Source organism: Adiantum capillus-veneris, chromosome 13 (genome assembly GCF_014529385.1).
Source record: "Adiantum capillus-veneris isolate H3 chromosome 13, ASM1452938v2, whole genome shotgun sequence".
In the NCBI taxonomy this organism is placed as follows: Eukaryota; Viridiplantae; Streptophyta; class Polypodiopsida; order Polypodiales; family Pteridaceae; genus Adiantum; species Adiantum capillus-veneris.
The window spans coordinates 84587756-84607005 of record NC_140943.1 but is presented as its reverse complement, the minus strand read 5'-3'; the positions used below and the strand labels follow the sequence as shown (position 1 = coordinate 84607005).

Sequence of the window (19250 nt, the reverse complement as noted above, 5' to 3'; positions counted from 1 at the left end):
TATAACTTCAAAAAACCCTCTTTTATGTGGAGTCGTGGGGTTCATGATACTGCTCGACCTCCCTCCAGATTCCTATATATGTGAGCCTAGGTTCTCCCTTAGAGCATCTGAAGCCTCCGCATGATGGGCAACAAGTACCATTAGTACCGAGCAGATCAGCACCAGCGTTTTTCCCTCAGTATTCTCTAGCATGTCCATTCTTTCCATCAACATCACCATCAGCGTTTACAGCCTATAGCATCAGATTCAGCCTCGAACATCAAATCAGCCCTAGCGTTTTGCAGTTCCTCAGCATTAAGCATTGGGTACTAGATCTCATTAGCGTGAAGGATTAAGCATTCATCCATTGTAATAGTTTGTGCGAATAATCTAAAGCAAGTACTTTGCTCTGGCAATAGAGCAAGGGAGCCCTTGAGGGTGGTTGGGACCCGACATCTGGTGTCTCTCTCTCGTCTCATGGGCCATTTTGGCTCTTTTGAGATGTTAATATATCTTTCTTTCTTTCTTTCTTTCTCTCTCTCTCTCTCTCTCTCTCTCTCTCTCTCTCTCTCTCTCATATTGTGTTCAGTTTCTCTTAAGTGAAGTAAAGGGACCTTGTGTTTGTGCCAAGTACAAAGTTCTGAGTTAAAATTCTTAAACCCTTCCGCACCTGACATTGGTATCAAAGCTCTGGACGTGCTTCGGCTTCGCGAACTCAAGGGAAGCAAAGAATCAAGAACCCAAGGAACCTCTCCCCATATTCTTTTTCTCTATTTGATGAATGGCGATCGGCGTCGAATACACAAAGATCAAGATCTTGAGTACCAAGATCTGCTTGCCTTGTGTGTGGATATGGAAGGAGTCGGAGAATGGATTCCATCACCCCCTTCTGCATTGGCATTCACATGTAGTGTACATCCACTTCCGTCGACATGGAACCATTGGATATACCTCCAAGCACCCTTACTTCCTGTAAGGTGCAGCGGAATGAATGTTTGCGCTTTGCTCAAGATGAGTGCTCCGAACTGTGCTCAGGTTCCTTTTGTTCTTATGGAAGGTAGAGCCTTCCGTTCTTAATGAGAGAATGCTATGATCACAAACAAAGTGAATGGACACTGTGCGTGCAAGTGAATGAGACTGAGAGACAGAGAGAGAAGAGAGATACGACACCAGAGACGTTGTGAAACCCTCCTCCGAAGGCCCCACTCTTGTCGGCGAGAGTGGTCTACTTATGATTGCACAATCTGGTACAAATGGTATGCATGAGACTGATGCAAGTCTAGGCTATGTCGACGATGACGACGAGTCCGACCTAAGGGCTGAAATCTGCAATCTTTTATCTGTTGAAAATCTGCTGAATCTGGGGCTGTTCTGGGGTGGCTGAAAAACGCTGGTATGGCTGCGTTTTTATGCTGCTCAAAACGCTATAATAACCTGATGAAAACGCTGGCCTGCTGCTGCGTTTTTAGGCTGAAAAAATGCTGTTTTTGTCTGCTTCGTTTGGGCTGAAAAACGCTAATGGTACTGCTGCGTTTTGGCTGATCTGGAACGCTAGGGCAAGGGTACTGTTGGCGATCAAGACAAAGCTGAAAACGCCAGGGGTTAGGGGTTGTGGGCGATGACCAAACGCTGGGCTGAATGTTGGCGATGAGGGTATGTCCAAAAACTCTAGGTGCTTGTGGGTGCTGAGGGGTTCTTGCTGAGAGAGAGGGAGTACCTGCTGCCTGGGGCCTGTTGTGCTCCTTGCTTATCTGTCCAAGAGTGCTAGCTTTGGGTTGCTTATATACAAACTTAGCGAAATTGCCCTACCTACTTTTGTTGGGAAGTCACTTAAATTAATAAGTGAAAAATGTCAAAAATAGGGAAAATAGGCTAAATGCACTGGAAAAATCCCCTGACTGATTCTAATGGATTCTGATGGGAATACTGATGATCATGCTTTGTGCAACCAAAGGATATGCATCTATGCTAAGTGACTGGGCATGCACGGTCTACGAATAGACTCACAAAAAGTGCCAGATCACTTCTAATCTAGACTGACTGGACTGGCTGAACCCTGTTATGCTGTAGCTTGTCCACGGACACATAGGGTTGGATGTGTCACGTGACACTTTCCACTTCACCCGCAATGTTTTCACGACATAACTATTTGTGTCACGATTGTGACGTATTCTTTGTTTTGTATAACCTTCTTCACTTGATTCTTTTGCAGATACGAAGATGCACCAGATCCGAGACCCCGATTTTTGAAAGGATGCGTCTCTTTGCCCAAGAGTCGCACGTGTTCGGCGAATAGCCACGCCTCTTCAGCGAATGGCTGCACCTTTACACCGAAGGGTCACGACTCTACAGTAGAGGGACACGACTATTGGCCTGGAGTCATGTCTCTTGACCGATGGTCATGTCTTTTCATCATGTCGCTTAAGTTTCTATATAAGAACACCCTTGCAACAAATTTCATTCATTGAATCTATCAAACACAAAGTCTTCTAAGTCTTATCTCAGAGTCAAGTTCAAGTTTTTTAAGTCTTAATCATGAGTTTAAGTACTTAATTAAAGATTAGTAACTAGAATCCTTACAGTGGTATGAGAGCAAATTTTTTCCCGAGACCTGAAGGTTGTGAGCCTCTCACCCTCGCCGCTACCCTCTCCCCCCTCTCGCGGTGTTGCATGGAACAGAAGAACGGTGGTATACACACCTATACACAAGCCTGAGGTAACTCTTACCCTACATTATCTGTAATTCATACATAATGCAGCGATACGGAGGGAGGGCGTACGCGATGTGCGTGCTGAAATTCCCTGATGGAAACCAAGCGATGCACCTCTTTATCGGCACCTCTTCAACGGGTTGTGCCTCTTCATAGCCGCCCTTGCCTCCTCGAGGTGTCTCTTCACGGTGTCCCTTCAGCAAACGTGGATGCACCCCTTCGCGAAGCATCATGCCTCCTCACCAAGCATTGACACCCTTTCCTCCATGTGCTGCTACGCTGTAGTGCATAGAAAACAAAAATCTTTCAGTGGCTGAATTCAACACTGGTTGCCCCTTTCACACGCAACCATTGCGCACCCTTCCATTGCTGAGTATCTCTCCCCGCTCGCACCCCTTCTACAAGTTCGCTGTCACCAGGAGGTGTATTTTTCCTATTGCCTTCCATAAATAAGTACTAGATAATTATATCTATTTTTATTTTTACTTGTTTTCCCCGGAACCCTTGAAAAGGTGCAAGTAGACATTGCATGGCCAGTGTGAAACGGCTGCGGCCGAATAGGTTTCTCACATCGGGAGTCTGGGTCGGTCAGTTTGGGACTGGTCGGGTCAGTTAGCACTGAATTCTGATGAGTATGGAAGCCTGTGCGCTCCAAATGACGTGTGGGCCACTCGGAAAGTCACTTATAACTTTATAAGTCAGTGGGAACTAGGGAATTAACTCAAAGGGGCAAACTGGACACTTGGCAGGAGGAGAGCAGCCTGCAGGACACCTCAGCAAGAGGAGGCGCCCATTTGAGGCTGGGGCTGAATTTTACACAAACTGACCTATAGTGTGTGTGTAGTAGTGGGTGCAGGTCTACAGCTTTAATGGAAAGCTTGCCTTCTCCTCTGTCTCATGTAGCGCGATGATTTGCTCTCGTGCATCTCTCTCTCCCCTTTGGCACATATTGTAATGCCCCACTAGTTGGGCTACTTAGATGAATATGTACAGTTCTGGGGGTTTATGCGCGTTTGCCAAGGCAAGAGCCTTCTGAACAGGAACCGGATTAGCTAATTGCTAATCCCCCACAGGTACGCACAGTTCCATCGCGAAAGATTGCGAGTTTGGAGAGTTTTCTTGCGTGAAAACTCGTCCAATTCACAGGGGAACTATCCCATTGTGTGCGGGAGTCCTTGGGACCCGCGTAGGCGTGTTCGCTCCGCTAAAAACGATCCGAAACAGCGAATTACAGCCTGCTGTGTTTTTCTACAGGTTTAGGGTTTCGCACCTAAACTGCAAGGGAACATTGGGGGAGCCTCGTGAGAGCCTCGGGATATGTGTACAAGCTTTTGGACACCTGGCAGTGAAAAACAGAGAATTACAGTCCGCTGAATTTCTGTGACAGCTCACCAGAAAGCTTCGAGATAGCGAGGGAATCCGTCCTAGACAGGTGCTTTTGACCTATAGGGGTTTTTTGCGCCGTTATGTTGCCGAAATCAAGTCGAAAACGTGCGTTTCCAGCCCTCGCCAGGTTTGGACAGCTTTGTGAAAGCTTGTGCTAAGTGGTCGGATCGTCTACCTTAATTTGAATAAAGAAATATGAAAGGGGCGCCAGTCTTTGGGGCCTACAGAGTGTCGGTCTCGTGTGCACAGTGACATTCTAGTCGTTGGACGCAATTGTGTTCTCTTCCCTTCTCAGTGCGCTGTGTAAAGTTAACAGGTAATTCAAATAGTACCACCCTCTACGTTGTATAGGCCGGTTATATGGTTCCATCGACGGGATAGTCACTTTTTCTCCAAAAAGTGCAACGTGGATTGTTGTGGGTGAAAGCAACACAGAGCTTGTCGTTATGGCAGAGAAGAGAGACCAAGTACCTGAAGAGGGATCTTCTTCACATGACACAGAGAAAATTCCTTCAACTCTTCAAGAAGAGGACAGGTTGTTTAGAACTCAACTGCGTTGCTGCATGGACATGTTTCAGCAGTTGGCTAACAACCCAAGGATGCAGGAGTTCCTACAGGCTCCGACACAGGGTTTTCAGCCTCCTACATAGGGCATGACTAAGACGTTGCAGGAAAAGGAGATTTCCAATGCGCAGAGGACTCATGATGCTCGAGGGAAAGCCCATGTGGTTGAGTAACTAGCGGTGTCCAATGATCCAAAGCAACTTGCTTTAGCTGGACAGGAACCGTTTGTGAATGGTCAAGGGAGTAATGAACACGCTATGCGTCAGACCCTTCCATTAGCTATTACTTATCCTGGTTATTTTGGAGGTGGTTCAGTGTTTCAAGCTATGGCTAGACCTTCCATAGGTTATATGCGAGGGAATTTGTTCGGGACAATGCAAACAGGCATGGGTAACCCTATGTACGCGAACATGGGTGTCCAACCAGGTTTTCAGGGTGCCTATGGCCAGTTTCGAGTGCCTGGAACACAATTTGGTATGGCTGGTTTTTTGCAGCCATACGTACAAAATGCAGATACGACAGGGAAAATAGTTGGTGCGAGTGCTGGAATGAACAATCATGGAGCACCACTGTTACAGGCTCCTGTTTATGATAACGTGGCTCCTTTGAGTCAGCCTAAGGATTACAAGGAAGGTGGGCAGGGAGTGAAGTTTGAAACTTTTAGAGGAACTGAGGATCAATTGAAGGCTTTGACCTTCATACAGCCGTTCGATGCAGCTTATGCTGGAGGAAACTTCACGGAATCTTCAAAGATACGCAAGGCTTCCACTTTCTTGAAAGGTAATGCGCTTCAATGGTGGACCGCATTGTTGAACCAGGGTCAAGCCCCAACAACGTGGGTCCAATTCAAACAGCTTTTTGCTCCTGCATGGTTGACAAACACTTTTGAAGTAAATGTGATGACAGAATGGCACGAGTTGAATGCTAAACAGTGTGCGAATCTGGAAGAGTACAATAAACAGTTGTGGGCCGCACTGTTGCCGGTCACCTCTTACAAGTTTGTGCCATTGTCAGAACAGAATGAGAAGTACTGTTGCGGATTGCCCAAGAAAATCAGGGACTACTGCACAAAGACTACTGCCATGAATACGTTTCAGTTGATTGAGAATGCAAGAGTGGCCAACAATCTGTCGAAGGGAGATTCCGATGGATTTAATAGCCACAAGAAAGGGCCCCAGGGCAAACAGTTTTCAGCCAAGGGCAATGTTGCAGCAAAGCCTTCTGAGTCTCCCACAAAGAAGCCCTCCACTGAAGAAGGTGATATGTCCAAGAAGCAATCTAAATCTTCTTGGGACGAGGACAAGGGCAAAAAAGGCATTTTTCTGGCAAAACTTTTGAAGAAAGAAAAGCTCTTAGGGAGGCCAAGAAATGTTATATTTGTGAACAGGAAGGACATTTTGCAAATGAATTCCCACAGAAAAAGTCACACGATAAGGATGACAAGTCAGACCATAAAGGGAAGAAGCCAAAGCCAAGTGCAGGACTTGTTCCAGATTTGGTTGGAGACCAGCCAAACACAGATGCCACGGAGCTGTGCAGAGTTTGGGGCAAAGTTAGAGACCAGACAGTGCCGGTTTTCTTTGATCCAGGAGCCCGTGCAAATTTCATATCACCAGAATTGGCATCAAAGTTGGGCATTCGTGCAGAGGAGATGGGTATGACAGGGGAAGCAGGTTTGGCATGCCCAAGTCATTCAGAGCCTGTTACTCCCATTTTGGGAAAGCTTCGTCTGCACATTCAGAGCTATGTGGATGCGGAAGAATTTCATATTATGCCACTTGAGGGGTGTGATGTGTTACTGGGTATCCCATGGTGTTACAGGTTGCATGCTATGGTGGATACGTACAAGAAAAAGATTACCCTTGTACATAGAGGAAAGACTCATGTCCTTGATGTAAAAGCTTAAAGGCGAGTCTATTCCAGTTGTTTCTGCTTCTGCTATTTCATCTATAATAAAGAATCATCTTTCTGCGTACTTGATCTTTGCAAAAGAAGTACCTCAACTTGTATCTAATTTGTCTACCTTAGATAAAGACAGGTCAACTTTTTTGAGTGGTTTCAGTGATTGTTTTTCGGACTCTTTGCCAGGGGAGTTACCTCCTGAGAGACCTAAGGATCATACTATAGATCTTGTGCCAGGTTCTAGTCCACCTAATAGACCACCATACAGGGTTAGTGCAGCCCAGCAGAAAGAGATTATGAGTCAAGTCAATGAGCTTTTAGAGAAGGGGCTGATTCAGCCCAGTTCATCCCCTTTTTGTTCGCCTGTACTCTCAGTGCAGAAGAAGGATGGTTCATGGCGCATGTGCATTGACTATCCCGCCTTGAATAAGAATACCATCAAGAACAGGTTCCCCATACCGAGGATAGATGACATTCTTGATCGGCTTGAGGGAGCGTCATTGTTTACAAGAATAGACCTAAAGAGTGGGTACCATCAAATACGCATTAGGCCAGAAGATGTCCATAAGATTGCGTTCAGGACAACATTTGGTCTCTATGAGTTTCTTGTTATGCCATTTGGTCTCACAAATGCTCGTGCCACGTTTAATAGAATGATGGACATAATTTTTAGACCACATAGAAACTTCGTGGATACCTTCTTTGATGACATGATTGTCTACTCGAAGTCTGAAGAGGAGCATAGGGATCACTTGATTGCAGTTTTCAATGAGTTACGTAATAACAGGCTACTCATTAATGTGAAGAAGAGTGAATTCTTTTTGCAAGAGATTCACTTCCTTGGGCACATTGTTTCAAAGGATGGGGTACGCATGGATCCTGCTAAAGTGGAAGCAATTAGGTCATGGCCAGACTTGAAGTCCGTACATGACATTCAAAGCTTTCTAGGCTTATGTTCCTACTACAGGAGGTTCATCCGAAATTTTGCTGAGATTGCTTCTCCACTCCATGCACTGCAAGGAAAAGGAGTTACTTTCAAGTGGACAGCCAAGGAAATTTTAGCGTTCAAACACTTGAAAGAGAAGCTGACTTCAGATCCGATAATCATTTTGCCAGATCTTTCGAAACCTTTTGTGGTTCAATGTGATGCGTGTGGCCATAGTCTTGGTGCGGTTCTAATGCAGAATGGCCGAGTAGTCGCATATGAAAGCAGAATTCTTTTGAAGACTGAAAGAAACTTGCAAGTCTATGAGAAAGAATTGTTGGCAGTAATTCATGCTCTCACTAGTTGGAAACACTATCTACTAGGGGCTGATTTTTTTGTCCAAATGGATCATCAAACCTTGCGATAACTTCTCACACAGACGAAGTTGTCTGAGAAGCACATGCGATGGGCAAACATCTTGTCAATGTTCCATTTTCAAATTGTGCATGTGCAAGGAAAAAAGAACGTGGTGGCTGATGCGTGTTGGGTTAAAGGCCCAAATGGCCCCCTTTAATGTACATTTTAAAGGTTACTAACCTTTGGCCAAGTTCACATTGAACTTGGCCACTAACTTATTGAATTGGTCCTTATACAAATAATAAAGGGTAAGTGAGTTTCAAACAATTCACTCACTTATCCCCTTTGAAGAAACTTACGTGCCCTTTCTCTTCTGCTAGCGCTTCCTCTCTTGCTGGCCTTCGCCACCCCTCTCTGCACACACACTGCACTTCCTCACGTGCTCTATCACTTGCACACACCGCCGCGCGCTCATCAACTGGTATCAGAGCTCAATTAGGGTTTTCTCCCAAACCTGCAAACGCTGAATTTCAGCCAAGAAGGTCAACTTTCACGCGAGATTTTGCAATTTCGTCACCAAAGGACTCGTCCCCAGACACTAGAGAGCTCTTGGCAACCAAAATTGACCTAAAACAGGCTGAAATTAGGTCAAAAACAGGAAATTACAGGTTATGACAGCAAAACACAGGTTTTGTAAATGATGTATTAAGGTGTGGGAATACTTTTGCTAAGTCCTTGCTACCCGAAAACCCTGAAATTGCCGAAAAATTTACGCAGGTTTTTGCAAGTGTTTTTATGGTGCAATTACATTGGGGAAAGTGCAAATAGATGCAATCCATGCACATTTGACAAATTTTGGCAATGTATGACATGCTACAAATTGGGGCTTTTGTGCTTACATGCTTCTAAAGGCTGTGTATTAGCCTTATGTATGTCCTCTGAGGTTAAAAACAACTAAATTTGTTGTTTTCGAGCACAAATTTGCTTGCTGAAATTTCCTGCGCACAAATTTCAGAAATTGAATTTGTGCCCAAATCGTCTTATTTTGCCTCAAATTGCTCCTATGACTATTTGGAGCTGTAGTGCACATCTCTGTGAGGCTATACTCCGATTTTTGCGCATTTTGCCCAAAAATTCAACGTATTATCCCTCTTATTTCGTGCAACTATGGCCTCATCTTCTTCGGATGTGAAGAACCTCTTCGAGATTAGGAGGTTCGATGGTACAGGTTTTGATCTTTGGAAAGACAGGATTCAAGGAATCCTATTTCTTAAGGATTGCGAAGGGACACTTGAACAGGTGAAGCCACAGAATATGACAGATGAAGCATGGGTTAGCATGAATAGGAAAGCCGTTACATACATTAAAATGGCCATGACAGATGAGACCGTCATTGATGTGAAAGGTCTCACGATTGCTTTTGATGTGTGGGAGAAGTTAAAGGGAATGTATGAAAATACAACGCCCGTCAACCAGGTGCACTTGATGCGAAAACTTGTTGGCATGCAACTAGATGAGTCCAAGAGCGCGGCAGAGCACTTGTCGTTGTTCGCAGGTACTTTGTCGTAGTTACAGGATTCTAGCTTGCCTCCTTTTGATGATAAGCTGAAAGCTATCTTCTTGCTTATGACCTTACCTGAGTCATGGGAAACTTTGGTGGTTTCGTTGTCCAATAACCCCAATTTGACCTTTGATGGTGTTAGGGATTCTATCTTGAATGAAGAAATCAGGAGGAAAGCAAGTGGAGAGGGAGGCAGCTCTGCCAACATGGTTAGAGGCAGGACAGAAAAGAAGAATGCTTATGCACAAAGGAGTAAGAGTAAGAGTAAAGAAAGGGGAAATGCAAGCAAAGGCAAGGGTGATGTGACTTGCTGTCAATGTGGCAGGAAAGGTCACAAGAAACCCGATTGTAGGTACTATAAAGCTGAGTTAGAAAGGAAAAAGAATGGCGGAGACAAAAAGAAAGAGAAGAAGAAAGTCAAGGTAGATGCACAGGATAGCTCAAAGGACAAAGAGAAGGCCAATGTGGCTTTCAGTGTCGTGATCGAGGAGCTGTCAGATGTAGAGGACATCTTGTGTGCCACTTTATCAGATGATGATGCTTATGACTATGATGCCTCTCTTAATGTTCATTCACAAGACATGCAGATCACCAAGAGTGATCTTATTGATGCTTTGTTGACTGTCAATGATGCATTGTCCCAAACTTGTATTGTTGATTCCGGTGCTTCATTTCATGTGACTCCTATCAAGGAGTGTTTCTCTACTTTTGATGTAGGCAAGCGTGGCCATGTATACCTTGGAAACAATCATGCATGTTCCATTGAGGGTATTGGCATTGTGCATCTCTCCATAGATGGCACAAATGAGCTTGTCTTGCATGATGTTAGATATGTGTCGGGAATCAAGAAGAGTGTGCTTTCTGTTGGTCAGATGCATATGCATGGTTACAGCATCTTGTTTGAGAGAGGATCATGGAAAATGACCAAAGGCTCAAGGTTGATTGTGAACGGCACAAAGAAAGGGACACTTTACTGCATGCATGGAAAGGCCGTGTTGGGCAAGTTTATTGCATTGGCTGAAATTAACTCTCACATGGAGTTGTGGCACAAGAGGCTTGGCCATATGAGCCAAAAGGGCCTTTCTAAGCTTTGTACTTTGAACAAGCTTGATGCTAAAGGCACAAAGCTTGATTTTTGAAATGAATGTCAATATGGCAAGCAAGTAAAGTGTTCTTATTACTCTGGTGTCTCTCGTAAATCTTGTGTGCTTGATTTTGTACATTCTGATGTATGTAGCATGCCTACTAAGTCTATGGGTGGTGCATGTTATTTTATCTCCTTTGTTGATGATCATTCTAGGAAAATTTGGGTTTATTTGCTTAAGTCTAAGGATGAAGCCTTTGTTGTGTTTAAGAGATTTCATGCATTTGTGACCACCCAAACTGGTAGAAAGCTAAAATGCTTGCGTACAGACAATGGGGGGGAGTACACAAGTGCTGAATTTAACAAGTTTTGTCAAAATTTGGGCATTAAGAGGGAGCTTACTGTGCCATACAGCCCCTCTTCTAATGGTGTGGCTGAAAGATTCAATAGGACACTTTGTGAGAGGGTGAGATGCATGCTGTCCACAGCTAATCTCTCTCATGGATTTTGGGGAGAAGCTTTGAAAACTACAGTGTATATATACAATCGATCCCCTCACATGTCTTTGAAAGGTGACATCCCTGAAGAGGTTTGGTTTGGCAAGCCTGCTTCATACGATCACTTATGCATTTTTGGTTGCGAAGCTTTTGTGCATGTTAGACCTGAGTTGAGGAGTAAACTAGATGTGAAGTCCATTAAAGGCCTCTTCATGGGATATGGTGAAGAAGGCGAAATGGGTTACAGGATTTGGTTACCTCAGCTCAAAAGGGTTGTACGCAGCCGGGATGTTGTTTTTAATGAAGCAAGGCTGCTTCAAAACAATTGTGCCTCAAAGCATGACCATAAAAGGGTGAAATTTCAGCATGACCAGCCACCTGTTAGGCCTATTTTTGACCCTCGGGATGCACCACAAATGGCTGAAAATGTAGATGATCCAATGGTGTTTGAGCCAGATGATGTTGGACAGCAAATTGAGGCTCCTGAAGGGCATTTGCAGCCAAGAAACAATGCTGAAAATGATGTACAGCAGCCCATTGTTGATGATTTTGTAGTGCCACCTGATGTAAACCCATTGCCAGATAATGTGGATCATTGGGTGAGGCGGTCTACTCGTCAAAGACGGCCTGTGAGTCGATATGACCCCTCTTTGCATTACATTATGTTGACAGATGAGGGAGAGCCTCTTACGTATAAAGAGACAAAGACATGTGAGCAACAGCGACAAGTGGGAGCTTGCTATGCAGGAAGAGATTAAAGCTTTGCATGCTAATCATACTTGAGATTTGGTTGAATTGCCCAAAGGAAGGAAGGCTATTCTTAACAAATGGGTGTATAAAATCAAGACTGTTGATGCAAAACCCAAGTATAAGGTAAGGCTTGTGGCAAAGGGATATGTTCAAACCAAGGGCATAGACTTTCACGAAGTGTTCTCTCCTGTTGTGAAGATGACCACTTTGCGTGTACTGTTTGCCATAGTGGTTTCTCTTGACTTGGAAATGGACCAAATGGATGTACATGCCGCTTTCTTGCATGGTGATGTGGAAGAAGAGCTTTACATGAAGCAACCCGAGGGTTTTGTTATCCCTGGCAAGGAACATTTGGTATGTATGCTCATAGAAGCTTGTATGGGCTGAAACAATCATGTAGACAGTGGTACAAGAAGTTTGATCGCTTCATGCTTAAACATGGTTACAAAAGAAGCCATGCAGACCATTGTTTGTATACCAAACGTGATGAGGATGGCAGCCCTATCATTCTTGTGCTCTATGTAGACGATATGTTGATAGCTGCAAAGAAAAGAAGTACTGTTGATGCTCTTAAAGGGCAGCTGAAATCTGCGTTTTCCATGAAAGATCTTGGGGCAGCTGAACATATACTTGGAGTGCGTGTTACACGGCAAAGAGACAAGCGCCTATTGTATTTGTCGCAAGAAAAGTACATTGAAAAGGTGCTGGACAGATTTAACATGGCTGAAGCAAAGCCTCTTGGTGTGCCATTACAGGCATATGTCAAAATCTCCAAGGATGATTGTCCCAAGTCAAAGGAAGAAGCCAATGACATGCAAAGTGTGCCTTATGCTTCAGCTTGTGGTTCACTTATGTATGCTATGGTTGCTACCAGGCCTGACATAGCCCATGCAGTGGGAGTTGTTAGCCGGTTTATGGCTAATCGAGGCAGGTTACATTGGGATGCAGTGAAGTCCATTATGAGGTACTTGAAAGGGACTAAAAACAAATGCCTGTGCTATGGTAAAGGACCAATGGAGTTGAAGGGATTTTGTGACTCTGACATGGCTGGTGATGTGGATACACGGAAATCCACAAGTGGCTATGTATTACCTCTTGTCGGAGGTGCTGTTTCATGGTGTTCTAGATTGCAAAAGATAGTTGCATTGCCTACTACAGAGGCTGAATATATTTCAGCCATTGAGGCTTCTAAAGAAGCTATTTGGTTAGCACGCCTATGCAGTGAGTTTGGTTTGCCTGCCAAGGCACCTCTGCTTGGTTGTGATAACCAGAGTGCCATATGTTTGGCAAAGAACGCCATGTTTCATGCATGCACAAAGCATATTGATGTGCGGTATCACTTCATACGCAAAGTGCTTGAGGATGGCCTTATTACATTGGTTAAGGTCCATACATCACAAAATCCAGCCGATGCTCTCACTAAGTGCTTACCCAAAGCACATCATCATCTATGCATAGAGATGGTGGGAGTCACGTAGCTTAAAGGCGCCATTTATGCCTTTAAGTGGGAGGTTGTTGGGTTAAAGGCCCAAATGGCCCCTTTAATGTACATTTTAAAGGTTACTAACCTTTGGCCAAGTTCACATTGAACTTGGCCACTAACTTATTGAATTGGTCCTTATACAAATAATAAAGGGTAAGTGAGTTTCAAACAACTCACTCACTTATCCCCTTTGAAGAAACTTACGTGCCCTCTCTCTTCTGCTAGCGCTTCCTCTCTTGCTGGCCTTCGTCACCCCTCTCTGCACACACACTGCACTTCCTCGCGTGCTCTATCACTTGCACACACCGCAGCGCGCTCATCAATGCGTTGTCACAAAAGCCCCAAATTTCAGCAGTGTCAATTCCGTACCATTGTGAACTAGACGAAATGAAGACACAATATGCTGAAGATTCAGATTTTGTAAGGATTTATGACCAGCTTGTTGATGGGCAACATCATGAGCACTATATGCTTAAGAATGACTTTCTCATGATGCATGGAAAGTTATGCGTTACTAAACAGTTACGGCCAAAGGTTTTGATGGAAAGTCACGCTCCACCTTATGCTGGACATCGTGGAATTGATGCGACAGTGAAAGGGGTTGAGGCATTCTTCTATTGGCTAGCTTTGCGTCAAGATGTTGACACATTTGTAAGATCATGCTTAGTTTGCCAAAAAGTCAAATTTGACAGGCAAAAGCAACCGGGATTGTTGCAGCCATTGCCGATCCCTGATAGGCATAGCAATGGACTTTATCTTTGGTCTTCCAAGGACGCAAACAGGCAATGATGGGATTTGGACTATCATTTGTAGGTTCAGTAAGCAGGCCCATTTCATTCCTGTGAGGAAGAAGATAAAGCCAGAACACATGGTCAAGATATTCATGAGCAATATCTTTAAATATCACGGGATGCCTCAGTCAATTGTCAGTGACAGGGATCCACGTATGACGAGTCTTTTCTTGAAGGCATTGTTTGAGAACATGGGCACTATGCTAAAGTTCTCTTCTTCGTTTCATCCGCAAACTGGTGGATAGTCAGAAGAGGAAAATTCTATTGTCCTGGACCTGCTCAAATGTTATGTGTCAGAGCACAAGGCAACTTGGGAACACCATCTTCCATTGGTGGAATATGCTTACAATAACACTGTGCATACGTCAACAGATAAGGCACCATTTGAGATAGTGGAAGGAGGGAAGAAAGTCCCGCCCATTTTGCAGACTAAGAACAAGATATTTGAGGCAAACAAGTATGTGCAAGATATGGATGAAACATACAGGAAGATAAAGATTGTTCTTGAGAAGACTCAGGCTAACCAAAAGAAAGCTGTTGATCGTCACCGTCGTGAAGTTGTATTTTCACTTGGTGATTGGGTGCTTTTGTGCTTTGAAAAGGCCAGGTTAAGGAAAAGGAAAGGCAAGGAACGTTGTTTCCTAAGCTCAGTATGCAATATTATGGTCCTTTTCAGATTTCAAAAAAGATTAGCGATGTAGCTTACAGGTTAAAGCTACCAGAAGGCTGGAAAATACATAATGCTTTTCATGTTAGCCTTCTAAGACCCTTTGTTGGTAATGTGCCAGAGAATATGCTTGATGAGGAACAACCCGAAGTTGAAGAATTGGATGAGATCCTTGTTCCTGAACAGATATTGGCACATAAGGAAAGAAAGGTTAGAGGAAAAGTTGCAAGACGCTATTTGGTGAAATTCAAGAACTATCCATCCTTGGATGCCAAATGGATGGAAGAGTCTGAATTGGTTGATTCACCTCAGCTATTGCAATTGTATCTTGAAGCCTTTCAGATGGAACCCATAGTGACTTGATGTAGCCTTTCTGGAGCAAGGCAAGAGCATGGTTAATGATGCTCAAGAGAGTAGTTAAGCAATTGTATCTACTCTTTCCGTACAAAATTTAGCTAGAGAAGTTTGTGCTTGAGAGTACACTAGAAGACTTCTATGCTTCATATATGTGTCGTAGCCGGGATTGTTTAATCGTCCAACGCTACATTTCCGTAAGCATGTATATCTTGCATTCCCATCATAGAATATGTGTGATATCAAGAGATACCGCATGTAGTATTGGCATGCAAGCGAGGTCGCTTGTAGTATTTCAAGGGTGAGGTGTGTCACCAAGAAGTGTATTTTTCCTGTTGCCTTCCATAAATAAGTACTAGATAATTTTATTTATTTATATTTTTACTTGTTTTCCCCGGAACCCTTGAAAAGGTGCAAGTGGACATTGCATGGCCAGTGCAAAACGGCTGCGGCCGAATAGGTTTCTCACATCGGGAGTCTGGGTCGGTCAGTTTGGGACTGGTCAGGCCAATTAGCACTGAATTCTGATGAGTATGGAAGCTTGTGCGCGCCAAATGACGTCTGGGCCACTCAGAAAGTCACTTATAACTTTATAAGTCAGTGGGAACTAGGGATCAAAGGGGCAAACTGGACACTTGGCAGGAGGAGAGCAGCTTGCAAGACACCTCGGCAAGAGGAGGCGCTCATTTGAGACAAGGGGCTGAATTTTACAGACTAAGTGACCTACAGTGTGTGTGTGAGTAGTGGGTGCAAGTCTACAGCTTTAATGGAAAGCTTGCCTTCTCCTCTGTCTCATGTAGCGCGATGATTTGCTCTCGTGCATCTCTCTCTCCCCTTTGGCACATATGGTAATGCCCCACTAGTTGGGCTACTCATATGAATATGTACAGTTCTGGGGGTTTATGCGCGTTTGCCAAGGCAAGAGCCTTCTAACAAGAACCGGATTAGCTAATTGCTAATCCCCCACAGGTATGCACAGTTCCATCGCGAAAGATTGCGAGTTTGGAGAGTTTTCTCGCGTGAAAACTCGTCCAATTCACAAGGGAACTGTCCCATTGTGTGCGGGAGCCCTTGGGACACGCGTAGGCGTGTTCGCTCCGCTAAAAACGATCCGAAACAGCAAATTACAGTCTGCTGTGTTTTTCTGCAGGTTTAGGGTTTCGCACCTAAACTGCAAGGGAACACCGGGGGAGCCTCGTGAGAGACTCGGGATACGTGTACAGGCTTTTGGGCACTCGGCAGTGAAAAACAGAGAATTATAGCCCGCTGAATTTCTGTGGTAGCTCACCAGAAAGCTTCCAGATAGCGAGGAATCCGTCCTAGGCAGGTGCTTTTGACCTACAGGGGTTTTTTCGTCGTTATGCTGCCGAAATCCGATCGAAAACGTGCGTTTCTAGCCCTCGCCAGGTTTGGACAGTTTTGTGAAAGCTTGTGCTAGGTGGTCGGATCGTCTACTTTAATTTGAATAAAGAAATACCGAAAGGGGCGCCAGTCTTTGGGGCCTATAGGGTGTCGGTCTCGGGTGTCGGTCTCGTGTGCGCAGTGACATTCTAGTCGCTGGACGCAACTGTGTTCTCTTCCCTTCTCAGTGCTCTGTGTAAAGTTAACAGGTAATTCAAATAGTACCGTCCTCTACGTTGTATAGGCCGGTTATATTCGCACCCTTTCACCAAGCGTTGAACTGTTGGAAACGTTTCGCTGAAACGTTGTGCTGCTGAACGTGGCTGCTTTGCGCTGAAATTTCCCCAAACGCTGTGTCATAAAATATAATATGTGACTTTATAAATGATTTTCTCATATTAGACTGATCATTTAATATGGGAAGATAAAAGCGGAACAAGAGTTTAGATATAGATATGTGCTTCTAGACCTATCTCAACAGGGAACCAAAAGGAGAAATGGTTGTATGGAGGTCCAAAAAGAGACGGTCTACCCAAAGAGCAATGTGCAATAAGTGTTTCTAGAAGTACCTCAGCAAGGGACCAAGAGGAGAGATGGTTACATCTCAATAGGGGTCCAAAAGGAGGTAGCCTATCAAAGAGTAACGTGCATCTAATGGAGTTCTAAAGATCTTAGGGTTAGCTTCATTAAATATCTCCAAAAGTTAGTGTTAAAAAGTCCTTTGACCTTACGTAAGCTAAGGTTAACCTCGAGGTAGGAATTCTACCTAAGCATGAGGTGCTGAGATGCTTAAAGTGGTTGTGGGAACCTTGCCCAAAGCTTGAGGTGATTTTTATGCTTAAATGACTAAGGTTCTTGAAGTGTTAAATTCAAAGATAAATTCTCAAGAGGCATAAGTGTTTCCATGCTTGATTGACTAAGTGCTTGAAGTATTCAATTCAAACCAAATGACTTAAGAAACATAAAATACACATGCTTTTGATTGACTAAGTGCTTAAAGTACTCAAATCAAACCAAATGACTTAAGAAGCATAAAAGACACATGTTCAAAAAATTCTCCATATGTGGCCCTCATGATGTGTTCGAATTCTATTGGATAGGCTTTAAAGGGGTCCAATGAGAATTTAGATGCATAAAAATAAATAATTAAGCTCTTTCTCTCAAAGAGAAAAAAGAGGACACATGTCCCAAATGATATAATTAAATATTACTAGAGAGAGAGAGAGAGAGAGAGAGAGAGAGAGAGAGAGAGAGAGAGAGAGAGAGGTGTGGACCAAGTATGAGAGGGGGTTATACTCTCCCACACACACACACGCATTCTCTCATTGTGTGGAGTGCAATGTGCAAGAGCTCCATCTCCTTCTCCAAGCTTGTAGAGACGTGGAGAGCCTACACCAACAATCTTGGCTATGCAATGCAAATCCAACCAAGAGACATGCTTGAATGTTTAAGCTTGCCATCTTCTTCATCTTCATTACTATGCTATTATGCTATGCTAAGCAAAAAGAGTGATGATAAGTGAAGAACTATTTCTTTCTCCTATGATGATTCTTCTTACTCTTTCCTGCCCTCATTCCCCGCTAGCTCTCTCCACCTTTGAAGGTGTTTGAGGCCTTGGGATAGTTAATGCTTTTTGCAAAGTTTATGTTATGCTCGTGATGCATGAAGCTTTCCATCTTAGCATCACCAAGGTCATAAGGAACACAAATATTGTATCGTACTAAGTCTCTCTTGATAGGAGAATCTATAATACAAACACCTTTTGGAGGGGGGACCGGCTCCAAGTAAATCCGGTCCTCAACTATTGTCATGTTCTCTAATATACCCTCTTTCTTGCAAAAGTATTGTTCATGCTAAGTTAATTAAGTACCATGTTCATGTTGCTACCGTCAAGTAAGTGCACCCTCTATGTTCTCAAAGTAATCTCACAAAAATGCTCACTCTAATTCTCTTATGTGCGCTATTCTCAAAGTTCATAGGCCATTCCCATTACATTGGTATCAGAGCATTTGGTTTCTCTTTTCTTACTTAACAAGAGAAGCCTATTAAAGGGTTATTTTGTTAATTATATTAGGGTAAGTGGGACTGGGATCTATTATCGCTTTTGTTGAGCCCACTATGTGGGATATGGTGCACACCTCGGGAGCTTGGGTCTGAATACTGGGGTCTTTTTAGAGTTGCCTACGGCTTTACCATTATTTAGCGATAAGAAGTCCAAAGAGAGCTATCCCTCGGCAATTCTGCTATGTTAGACCCACTCCACTACTCTCTATAATTAATCAATTCGAGCTGTGGTGGGTGTAGATACTTAAGTGCTTATTTTCAAAGGTTAAGAGGAGTAGCAACTAAAGTTTTGAATTGCCAAAAGATACACTAAGTAAACATATAAGTATAATTAGCATGGATGACAATAACCAAGAGAGTAGAATGAACATTGATAACTTTGATTTTGCACATGAAGGTGCTAATGATGATGCCCCCATGTTTATCAATTATCTTGTTACTCGGTTACATCAAGCTATGGGCAATCCTACTTTGCAAGCCGAAGGTACCCAAAAACTTTGTGCTTATGGGATTTCCCTTCCTCTCCAAGAGGAGAGAGAGCTTAGGAGGTCTCTTGATGAGACTCCCGAAAGAAGACTCTCTCCCATAAGAGAGTAGCAATCCAAAGAACGAGAAAGAAGTGAATCCCTAACTTCCTCTAAAGATGTGGCTCCATGAAGACGGCGGTCTAGACGATCGTCAACTCCTCCTAAGAGAAAACGGTCAACCCATAGTCCTTCTCCTCGTCACTTCGAAAGGGAAGAGAGGAAACAAAGGAAGAAAAAGGCAAGAAAG

At 43.8% G+C, this 19250-nt stretch overlaps 1 protein-coding gene across 7 annotated transcripts in view; it reads left to right on the top strand.

The window, feature by feature from the left end:
- The window catches only part of LOC147444375 (uncharacterized), a 103658-nt gene that overhangs the window by 51704 nt on the left and 32704 nt on the right, over nt 1-19250 (top strand). The gene's annotated exons all lie outside the window — the stretch shown is intronic.